General features: G+C 36.8%; 1 pseudogene; it reads right to left on the bottom strand.

Moving 5' to 3' along the window:
- Nucleotides 1-10,432: 10,432 nt before the first annotated feature.
- Nucleotides 10,433-10,541, bottom strand: LOC132532954 (U4 spliceosomal RNA; annotated as a pseudogene).
- Nucleotides 10,542-11,161: the final 620 nt, after the last annotated feature.

Below are 11,161 nucleotides of genomic sequence, written 5' to 3'. Positions count from 1 at the left end.
TTGCAACAGGAACAGGAACAAGAGTTAGGCCAATGAAATGGAAGATAGTTGACTTAGCAGAGTGTATGTCTTGCGAAGGACTTGGACCTAATTTGAGTGCTAGTACCATGCAGGAGTACTGTGGCAAATGCTAGAAGAAGAAGAACAGGAGTACTGTAATAGAGGAGAGGCTGCTTTGCTATGGTGTCTCTACCTCTAAAGAAAAAAAGTTATATTTCTGAGTTTTCTGCTGTAACATTAACACAGACTTTAGTATCTAGCAATGGGTATTTAATATTGATAATTTGCTGAATCCTCTTTATATTTGATAGTCTGTAGATAATCAGAAAAGAAACTTAAAGAATTGTTATATGTCATCTGAAATGTCTGTAACAGAAATCGTAACAGAATTATACTAATAACATTTTACTTTCATAAAGGTACTAAGGAGATCACTTCTTAGATATACGATGTATTTAAGTGGTAATTCTGGCCTTGGGCCCAGTTTTTAATATATAGATTGTGATAGGATACTTAAAAAAGATTTGGCAATATCATACATGATATTTTAGCAGTCATTAAAGAAACTGAAAACCATCAAATTGTGTAGATTTGAAATTTTCATTATTATCTTAAGCATATATCTGAAGACCTATTTAAAGTTATTCTGTCTGAAGAATATAATATACTGACATAAAAATTATCCTTAATGACTCAGCTCAATAGAGTAGAAGATATAAATCATATAATTATGTAACCTTCAATAACATGGGATAATGAAGTGTTAAATCGTTATTAGAGGAAGAAGGCTAATGCATTCATTGTTGTGAAACAACTTCTCTTTCTCTTCCTTTATTCTCTCAAATTGATACAGATTTTTTTTTGGTAACAACCAACTGATAAAATACTAACTTCAGGTGCTTTATGAAACAAATGAATATAGAAGCATGAAAGTGAATAGGCAGGTAGTGTTAACATCATGGATGTCATCAATGACTAAATCAATGGGAATTCACATCGCCTTGTGCTTCCCAAATCCAGCTTTAATACAAATCATCTGCGGATCATATTAAACTTCAATTTTGACTAAATGTATCTTTTGTCAATGCCACGATTTCACTGTACTTGGCCAAATTTTCCAGACAGAGGGAGATGAAGAGAAAGGAAAAGACACTGCTGGAAACAGAAGATGGGTCAGAAGCTGAAAAACAAGGTCAGGAGGGAAAACTCTAAGCAGAACTTGAACTGGAGTTTGGTGTATTGCACCAAAGTCAAAGACTGGAGGGTGTGGGGGCGGGGCAGGGCGAGTGTTCAGGTCCTGGAACATAATGACAGAGGAGGACCTAGTGGGGGTTGAATTGTTATGTGGAAAACTAGGAATGTTATGCATGCACAAGCTATTCTGTTTACTGTCAACTGTAAGCCATTAATTCCCCAATAAAGAAATAAAAAGAAAAAAGAAAATTGATATAATCATTAAAAGTGGAGTCAACAAGTCTGGTACAGGGTGGTCTACAAACCAGGGAAGAGATTTCTCAGATATGTATTTCCCAAAATGTTCATGCTTGACAGTTGTTTGGAAGTTTTGCTGAATAAGAAAAATGCGCAATAAAAACATTGGGAATGAGGGTTTGGGGGCTGCACTCTGAAATGCTAATGAGCAGAATGTCTGCTGGTATAGCCCCTCTGGACCACTCACTCATTGTCACAACAGTGTCTGAGGCTCATCCAGTTTGAATTCAAAAACCTCTGTCAGCTGGGTGGTGGTGCCCCTGGAAATGGTGGTCATGCTGGAGGCCTCAGGCTCAAGCCCTCAGTAACCTCCTGTAGGGGTGGAGGGCGGCTTCATGAGCAGTAACACAGTGCTATTGTGTCTCTCTTCTCTGTCTCTTCCATTCTATCTCTCTATCTCATCCTCTGTCAAAAGAAAAAAAAAGGTGGGGGGAAAGAAAGAAGGAAAGAGAGAAAGATAAGAAAAGAAACGACATGTGGTCCAGGAGGTGGGGCAATGGTAAAACTTTGGATTCTCAAGCATGAGGTCGTGAGATCGATCCCTGGCAGCACATGTGCCAGAGTGATGTCTGGTTCTTTCTCTCTCCTCCTATCTTTCTCATAAATAAATACAATCTTTAAAAAAAAAAGAGAGAGAGAGAGAAAAGAAACAACAGCCTAGATTGTTGGAGTCATCGTGCAGGCACTGAGCCCCAGCCATAACCCTAATGATGACAAAAATAAAATAATAATATGGATGTGTAAACTATTCTATTTTACTATCAACTATAAACCATTAATCCACCAATACAGAATTTTTAAAAAAATAATAATAATGCAAATTAATAGCCCATGTTTAATAAAAAATGTTGCAAATGAAAAACATAAAATAAAGACAAACAAACAAAATTACACTTTATAATTTATGGTAGTTATTATTTAAATAAATCTTTCTCAGTGATAATTACTTTTTACTCCATCTTTCTTTATTAGAACATGAACCATTTCATACTCTAATTCACTGCTACTTTTATTGTCTTTGCTGGGGCTTTACAGCTCTGGATCCACTTCTTTTTTTTCAGATGAAAAGACAGACAGACAGATGATAGATAAATACATAGATCATAGATAGATTGATAGATTATACATACACAGATGGATACATAGATACATCGATATGTGATAGATAAGTAGATAGATGATAGTAGATAGATAGATGATAGTAGATAGATAGATGATAGTAGATAGATAGATGATAGTAGATAGATAGATGATAGTAGATAGATAGATGATAGTAGATAGATGATAGTAGATAGATAGATGATAGATGATAGTGGATAGATAGATGATAGATGATAGTGGATAGATAGATAGATAGAGATAGATAGATAGATAGATGGATGATTGCCGGATTAGCTTCTCGGGCAGGAGACAGAGACGACCAGGGACTCATGGCTGAGCTGAGAACGCAGTTCAATCTTTATTCACGAGTGGGGAGAAGGAAAAAGCGCTAACCAGCGAGGACTAAGCCAAATGTCCCAGAGGCAGGGGGAGTGAGTGCCAAACCAATGTCCCGGAGGCAGGGGGGTGCACAGCCAACAGTGGAGATGCAAACAAAACACATCACAAGCAACACAAAGCGAACCCAATGTGATGATTAAAACAGACGGTCTCAGAAGCAGAATCCAGAAGCATACCAACAGATGATAAATGACAGTAGATAGATAGATAGATGATAGTGGATAGATAGATGAGAGATAGATGATAGTAGATAGATAGATAGGTGATAGATAACAATAGTACAGACATTAAGTTCTTCTAATGCAGAGGTGGCAATGTTCAAACTTGGATCATTATGGCAAGGCAGGCAGGCAACCTACCATGACAGCCATCTTGCTGAACTCTTTTCAATGCTTCTTAAAATAGCAGATTTTTTAGAGTTTACTAGAAGGAAACTATTTCTAAAGAAAAAAAAAAAGCATAAAATATTTATGAATATGCTTGTTAATATGCACTTTACTTTCATTTCCATCTACTATTCACACTGTTTGGGTCGCCCCTGGCTGAAAGGAGTGAGTTTAATAATGTCATCATTGTAAAATTTTTTGACAGTGAGTCTTCACTAAATTGTAAATCCATCCAATTTGAAGGTTATAATAAAATCATGGAAATTTCATAGTAAATGAATACAAAAATTCACTGAAATATCTATACTATATATGTGTGGGGGGTGGAGTTTTAGTTTTCAAACTATCAAAAACAAGCAGAAACACTAACAAGTAAATAGCTGTTACAAAGCAACCCCCCTCAAACTATCTAATCTTCTATATATTGTGAGGAATCTTCATATTAAGAAACTGCATTCTCAGACAGGTTTAACCATTTTCAGGGCCAAAGTATCAAACTAAAATTAGCTATCAGGTGAAAATAGTAATCAACTCAGAGCCTTTTTGTAAAATTAAATGTTCGGTTTCATAATATGTGGGACTTTCAAAAAATGTCTTAGATCTATGGCATCAGTGCAATATAAATGTGATGTTAGGACTACTTCATCATTACAAAAGAAAATTGCCTCTTTCTTGTCTTTCAGTTACTTGACATCGAATTGTTGGCTCAGTGTCTATGAGCATCCTGGTGGCTGCAAGCCAGATTAGCAATATTGCAAACCTGAGTCTATCAGCTTGAGGTAGTATTGCTGGCATGAGTCTTCTCAGCACTTAATTTAATTAGGTGAAGCTTCCATTGTTGAAACTGCTGAACACGGTGTTTTCAACTGAGCCAAGGAAGAATCTAATTTATTAGACCTTTGGAGCTGTACTGTAGAAATGTTATTATGGTGTCTCACAGCAACTGCAAAATTTTGAATATAAATTCTGAATCCCAAGGAAAGCAGTATTTCAGGGATCAATTCTGTCTTTTTTTTTTTTTTTTCCTGATGTGATAGGCATTTCCTTTGGAGCTATACATTCTGTAATGATCTCGGTTATTGTTTGCTCAAAAGTTAGAATACAATTTCCCAATATTATTCCACAAAGAAATTTGGTATTCTGATGGGACTAGTGAGCTGGGATTAAGAACATCAACATTTTATTTCAGCTTTGTACTGTGTGATATTGAACCTGCCATTTTACTCCAGCAGACTTAAAAAGAAAAAGAAAGAAAGATAGAAGCAATAGCTGTTACAAAGCTTATAAAATGAACTCTAAAAGGCAATTTTAGATATATAGTGGAGAGGAAATTTTTACTGAACAACTGTTGTGTGCTTGCTATATAATAGCAAGCAATTAAGCAAAACAAATGAAAACCACAAACATGCTAATCCTTGTCTTCAAAGAAGTTATGTCTAAAAAGAAAGAAAGAAATAAACAGTATGCTTGCTTAAAATAAATCCATTTTGTAAATAAAACTGAAAATATTTTGGGAGTTATATATAAAACTTGGAAGACAGCAAGAAAATGTAAGTTTTATGTTAAATGTGAAGAGGGACTAGCTCCATAGCCATTCCCAGGTTTTTAGCACCAAATCTTAGAAATATAAGACACAAAAATGAGGCAGGTAGTCAGGTGTGTAGACTAGGGAAAGTTTTAATGTAGTGGGGGGGGGGGGGTTAAGGAGCTGGGATTGGAGAGACCCAAGCTGAGGGGTATCTGAAAAGCTTACCCTGCAACAGGCTGGTGGGCCTTACATAGGGTCTTAACTCAAGGGCTTGGATCTATGATCCATTCAGAAATTCTTATGGTCAGATGTGTCAGGTACAGGCAGGTATAAGTCTTCCTGTGTGACTGTGATGGGTCTGCTTGTTCCCAGCCTGTCCCCTTCAGTCTGTTTTAGCAAGCTAAATTCTTTCCATGAGAGGAGGTCAAGTCTCAGCATATTTCCTTCAGAAGATGCCACATTTTCAATCATTCTTTACAAGCGATTAAAAGTATTTGACACTAGGATATATATATACATATATATATATATATATATATATATATATATATATATATATATATATATATATTACAGCAATAGGTAAACAGATTTTAAAATAGGGATGCTGTAAATTGCATTTGCCTTGAACAAGAAAGTATTTATTAACTGCAGCATCTGTATTTCATCACTGTCCCAGCAGCTGCAGAGAAGGCATGGAGTATCTAACTTCTAATGAGATTCCACACTTAGTAGGGTCACTGTCATATACAGAAAAACATTAAATATTATGTTGCTAAAGATACTATGGTACAATGAAGGAGGATCTAACCTTGGCTGATGAATCAAACAGAATTTCCTAGGAAAACGTTACATGGTAGGTGGGTAGACATTAGCGAGGTGAGCTTTCAGGAGTTACGTGTGTGGTATGTCTTCCTGTTCTTATTCAGACACATAGTACTTTTTGTTTCTCTAAAAGAAAAAGTTTCTTCATCAAGAAAATACAGAGTACATAAATTTTAATTCAGAACTAAGTATCTAAACTGATTCAATTTAGCTTATGTTGAAAAAAATCAAATGTGGATTAGGGAGATAGAGTAGTGGTTATGTAACATGATCTCATGTCTGAGGGTCTGGGTGGAGGCGCAATGGGTTAAGTGCACATGGCACTAAGCACAGAGACAGGCGTTAGGATCTGGGTTCGAGACCAGGGCTCCCCACCTACAGGGGGTATCGTTTGGCAGGCGGTGAAACAGGTCTGCAGGTGTCTATCTTTCTCTCCCCTTCTCTGTCTTCCCCTCCTCGCTCCACTTCTCTCTGTCCTATCCAACAACAATGGCAGCAATTACAGCAATTATAAACAACAAGTGCAACAAAAAGGGGAAAATAGCCCCCCAGGAGCAGTGGCTTTGTAGTGCAGGCACCAAGTCCCAGGGATAACTGGAGGCAAAATCATCATCATCATCATCATCATCATCATCATCATCATCATCATCATCATCTCATGTCTGAAACTCTGAAGACCCAGGTTAAATTCCTAACACCACCATAAACCAAAGCTAAGCAGTGCTCTGGTTGAGTCCTTTCTCTTTCTCTCTCTCTCTCCCTCTTTCTCTCGCATATTAAGATAAAATAAATAAATTTAAAAATTAAATATCAAATTGAATATTTTCACAAAATATCAAAATAGTCATATGCCTTGCATAGATTTTTATTAGAGGCTAAAATAGCTTCAATTTTAAGTGCTTAGAAATGTTTAAGTATTTTCACTGAGAAGAAAGTGTGTAATTGGAGAGTCGGGCAGTAGCGTAGCAGGTTAGGCACACGTGGCACAAAGCGCAAGGACTGTCATAAGGATCCAGGTTTGAGGCTCCGGCTCCCCACCTGCAGGGGAGTCGCTTCACAAGCAGTGAAGCAGGTCTGCAGGTATCTGTCTATCTTTCTCTCCCTCTCTCTCTCTTCTCCTCTCTCAATTTCTCTGTGTCCTATACAACAACATCAATAACAACAACAATAATAACTACAACAATAAAACAACAAAGGCAACAAAGAGGAATAAATTAATTAAAAAAAGAAAATGTAATAAAAAATAAAGTGTATAATTAACTCTATTTTTTTATTTATAATTAGCATTTATTGTCTTTCTACCAATATCTTTTTTTAAGAGATTAATATCAAACTAAGACTCCATTTATCTGACATCATGCTTTAAAATGTCCAGGTAGTCACATCTTAACATCTATGGAATTAGAGTTGCATTATAAATTAAATCTAGATAAAAATTCTGGGGCCTGGACCCGATGGTGGCATACCTGGTTGAGTGCACATGTTACAGTGTGCAAGGACCCTGGTTCAAGCCCCCGGCCCCCACCTACAAGGGGAAAGCTTTGTGAGTTGTGAAGCAGTGTTGCAGGTTCTCTCTGTCTCTCTTCCTTGCTTTGTCTCCCCATTGTCTCTCAATTTCTGGCTGTCTCTATCCAATAAGTAAAGATGGTTTAAAAAATATTTAAAAAAATAAAAGTTCATGGGCCAAAAATTGCTTATAGCACAGTCATATAAAACTTACAACTTAATAAGCATAGAGAGATTAATAAAAGGTAAATCTTCCTGGGGGTACCAGGAAGATTTATCTTAAATAAATGAGAGGAAGCCATAGAAATTCAATATTTGATGAACAGCAACAACAAGAAAAAGGCAGTGAGCTGTACATTTGTTTTATCAGTCTTAAAGTTTTCTTTTAAAACTATGTAACCTGCCAGGAGCCATTTCTCTGCTTGATAGATGATAAGCTTTGAGACAACGGAACCCCTCAAGACAAGTGTTAATTCCCTCCTGGGCAGGCCATTTCCCCTTAGGTAAACCATTTATCAGTAATCAAGTGAGTCAACACAAGTGAGTCAACACACAGTTTGGTTTCTGCCATTTGTTGCAAGGAACATTTCACTTTGAAGTTTGCTCCCCTCCCCGTCCTCCAGCATTCCCTCTCCTTCCCCAAAGCCTTATAATGCCTGTGAACACAATAAAATTTTGCAGCTTGATCAGAAACCTGTCTTGCTGTCGTTCTTTCGTGTCTCGTGTCCCTTTCATTCCAGATATTTTTGGGTTCCTAGCCCCTGTTCACCGCCCTGCTGGTCAGGGCAGTAACCAAAGTACAGTGACCAAAAACTGGCTTTCAGAAACCAAAATCCTGAAGAGGAAAGTGGGAGAAAAAAGAAAGTTACCCGTAGGGGGTCAGGCAATAGCACAGCAGGTTAAGCGCAAGGACTGGAGTAAGGATCTGGGTTTTAGTCCCGGCTCCCCATCTGCGGTGGGGTGGGGTGGGGGTGTGTATGTGTCTCTTCATGAGTAGTGAAGCAGGTCTGCAGGTATCTTTCTCTCCCCCTCATTGTCTTCCCTCCTCTCTCAATTTCTCTCTGTTCTAGCTGACAACAACAGCAATGACAATAATAATAATGACAACAACAAGGGTAACAACAAGGACAACTAAATGAGAAGGATGGCCTCCAGGAGCAGTAGATTCATAGTGCAGGCACCAAGCCCCAGCAATAACCCTGGAGGCAAAACAGAAAGTTGCCCTTAAAGACTTGGTGTCTGAATGGCATTGCAGACAAAGGAGATGAAAGTTCTGGTTGACTCAGTATAAAATTTTGCTACAGAAGGAAGAGAATAGGGTTTCATTTAGGTCAGACACCTGAAAAAAAAAAAAAGTCCAAGGCATATTCTTTCATATTCACAGTAATTATCCAATATTCTAAGACATCACAACTTTTAGCTATACCACATAAACTACACATTGTACATACCAGGTGCATTGTACAAAATTAATAAACTTCCTTCCCACTAACTCCAGAATGGTATAGCTTCTCATGCTACTTGATAAAGGAAACCTGACAGTTGTAGTATGGACCTGGATATTTATTTTATTCCCTTAGTTGTTGAAATTCACAAGTAATGCAGTTGTGACTGTGACAAGAGCTGCAAAACAGTCAGGGAGGATAGCTTAATGGTTATGCAAATGACTTTCATGCCTGAGGCTACAAATTCCTAGGTTCAACCCCCAGCATACCATTAAAGCTGAGCTGAGCAGTGGTCTGGTTATAAAAAGCAGTAGCAGCCAGGAGCAAAGGCAACATTAAATCATGTGATCCTGTAGATGGTAGAGAAAAGGTGGAGAGGCCACAGGAAAACAGATTCCCAAGAGCAGTGGGGACAGCTTGCTTGAATGTAGACTGCCGGGTCTGTGTTCTCAGTGTACTTGACTAAGAGGCCACCATGATTTTTTTTTCTTTTTTTTTTTTATGAATTACATTGTTTTTCTAAACTTATGAAACAATTTATGGACAAGGGAAAATGATTTGACATAATTGGGAGTTTCCATTATACTCAACTTAATCATCATTTATAGTTTCAAACACCAAAGGCAATTAACTATGAAAATATTATTTTTTGCTTCCTGTGTCACCATAGTATTCATTTTGAAGCTATTAGAAGACTACATGCAACAAAATATATTTCTATTTATTTTATTTGACTCTTACTAATTTTATTAAAGTTTCTTCAGTTCTATAGAGTAGTATTTCAGGTTTTTTTTTTCTTAAAAAAAAACATTGGCAATGCTTTTTAGTAATTCTCATGATGAGCCCCTGGTCTTTTAAAATTTATGCTATGCATTCAAAAAGAAAATCGTCAGGATACAAAGCTGTGCATAAATTGATAACTTTCATTGATCAATGATGTATGAACTGAATCTATAGCTTGTTTATGTGATTTCATCTGCCCATCATTGACATTTTGATGCATGATCTCAGTAATATACATCAGTCAGATAGATGCCGAAAAACCATCAGTTCATTTTGCTACTCTAGTGATATCCAATTTGTCTAGTAGCTTCTGACTTGTATTTTTTTTTTCTGGGATCAGAGTCATCTGAATAGATTTATGTAGATTTATCCATTAAAATGTGGAGAGGAAATAGAATATTGACCAATGAAAAGCTCAAAAGGGCTGATGGACATATATAAAAAAAAAATCCTAAGTCACTGATGAACAGAGAAATGCAAATTAAGACCACAATGAGATACCTCATTATATCTAAGAAAATATCATACATATATCAGAAAAGACTGAAACAGCAAGTGCTGATGAGGATGCAGGGACATGGGGATACTTATACTTCTGCTCTGCTGTTGGAATTGTCAATTGATTGAAACAGTCTGGAATTTCTCAGGGCACTAGGAATGGATTTATCCTTTGGCCCACCCATTTCTCTCCTGGAGTTTTATCAAAAGGAGAGAGAGAAAAAAAAAAATCTTTCTTAAGAGATCTGAAGTTTGAAGTTTGTGTACAGCTATGATGATAGTAGCACAAAAAACCAAACTTGGAAGCAACCCACGAGGCCAACAACAGGTAAATACCCGCATTTTAGTATAAATATATAGATGTATGTGTATATATGAATGCTACTACTTTCCTTTGCTTCGTCTTGGATAGAACTTGAAGGAATCACGTTAAGCTAGGTAAGAGGGAAATAAAAAAAGATAGACACGGGATGGTTTCACTTATAAGTAAAACTTACAAAAGAAGGGAAGTTTTCAATTAGCAATAATCAGCACCTCGGATAAACCTCATTGGCTACGATACTGCCACTGCGCAAAGCTGAAAGGGAGAAGGAAAAAGCACAAAACGAAATTTAAACTGGATGTGGTTGATTGCACCAAAGCAAAGACTCTGGGGGACAAACGGGTGGGAGGCGAAGAAGCTGTTGGCATCAAGGTACATCATGGTGCAAAATGCCCTAAGTTGACTTTGAGAGTGATTTGTAGACATCTATGATGAGGAGAGAAGAACTTGTATGCTTGTGTCTATCAATAACTATGCTATAAACCATTATCTCTTCAATACAATAACATAAACATTCTGTGAGGATCTTCTTGAGATTCACCCATTTAGTTTTATATCTCTAAAAAGTTCTGAGCATGTTTCACGGCTTTATCATGTTTTCTATATTAAAGTAATTTCCCAAATATAAAAAGCTGTACAATACACACATGACGCAGTTTAAACAAGTCAAATGTGTAAGAAGTAGTTTGTTAAAAATCATAAAGTCTACTAGACTTGATTTATTACTGTCTATCTAGGTATTTATCTTTTTGTAATATTCGACATATTTGACCTATTTCTGATCATAGCAGAGTGTTTTCTTACTCTTTGAACAAATGTTTATTTAATTGCTTATAATTTTTATTTGTCTATAAGCAACATAGTCTTTTCTCACCAA

The sequence above is a fragment of the Erinaceus europaeus genome, chromosome 14 (assembly GCF_950295315.1).
Source record: "Erinaceus europaeus chromosome 14, mEriEur2.1, whole genome shotgun sequence".
Classification (NCBI taxonomy): domain Eukaryota; kingdom Metazoa; phylum Chordata; class Mammalia; order Eulipotyphla; family Erinaceidae; genus Erinaceus; species Erinaceus europaeus.
This window is presented reverse-complemented; position numbering and strand designations above follow the sequence as displayed.